Genomic DNA, 1342 nt, shown 5'->3' with positions numbered 1-1342 from the left:
ATGATTAAGATTTTTCGTAGTCTAACACAGCAGGTACTCGATTTTGTGCATCCAAACTTTATTAATAGCTTTGCAGAATTTTGAGTATTAGATTTGCATACCTACTAGCACAATATTTAAAAGGTATGAAGAATATGGGATTTTCCGGTAGTTAAGGATGATTAAGATTTTTCTTTGTACCTAACCACAGCAGATTCGTCCAAACCTTTTCTCAATAGATATTCATACCTACTCGCGCAACCTATAAGTAGCTATAATAAATCAGCTATAGTTTATGAAGGCAGTGTATGGTCATTTTGAAGACCACTTTTTTAGAAACAGCGTTAAAATAAAGACTGTGTTATTTACATAATTAATATTTTCAGTAGCTATGGCTCATAAAAAGGCTAAACTTGATAAAGAAATTTTTGCTTCTTTTTGCTTTAATCCCTTCAACAAAAAAAACCACGTTTCTTCAGATACACGACGGCTTTCTGACGGCTTAATATCAAAATTCCCTACGCTATCAAAACGGATGCGAATTCGTGGATCGTGCAGGAAAGAGCTCAGCAAATTGAAGGAATTACCGACTTCGAAAAGTAATGAGCCTTGTGAAGACGTTATTCCAGATAGAGACCATATTGAATCTGAGAAGGATGACCAAATTTCCGATGACGATGGCTCCAACTTTACTGAAGAAAATATGACTTCAAGGGATGAGTGCCAAAACCAATACCACAAGGATGCAGTAAAAGTACTTGAGCAAATAAAAGAAAAGTACAAAACTTCAACTAGTAGAGCAGAAAAAATTCAACTTCTCACGCTTGCTCCACCGACATGGAGTCGCGCAAAAACAATGGCTGAGTTTGGAACATCAGAAAGAAAAGCCAGGATTGCTAAAAAATTAGTTGCAGAGCATGGCATACTCACACTCCCAAACACAAAGAAAGGAAAACCTTTAGAGTGCAAAACTGAAGCTCTAGTGACTCAGGTTTATCAGCGCGATGATATGAGTCGCCTGATGCCAGGGATGAAAGACTGGGTGTCTGTACGAATTGACGGTAAGAAAGTTCAAATGCAGAAGAGGATAATTCTCTGCAACCTGAATGAGCTGTTCGCGAGCTTTCAATCTGAACACGAGGATATTAAAATTGGATTCACAAAATTTACCCAGCTCAGGCCAAAACATTGCGTCTTGGCAGGAAGCAGCGGAACTCATACAGTATGCGTTTGCATTTATCATGAAAATGTGAAGCTGATGTTGAAGGAAATCAACTTGAATTATTTAACAAATGATTCGCCTGAATATTTGAACAGTTACCGTGATTGCCTTAAATTGACAATGTGTCCTAATGTATCAACT

This window comes from Rhagoletis zephyria, unplaced genomic scaffold (assembly GCF_001687245.7).
Source record: "Rhagoletis zephyria isolate East Lansing unplaced genomic scaffold, Rhagoletis_zephyria_1.1 Rzeph_scaffold_04711, whole genome shotgun sequence".
Classification (NCBI taxonomy): domain Eukaryota; kingdom Metazoa; phylum Arthropoda; class Insecta; order Diptera; family Tephritidae; genus Rhagoletis; species Rhagoletis zephyria.
Note: the sequence above shows the minus strand (reverse complement) of the source record.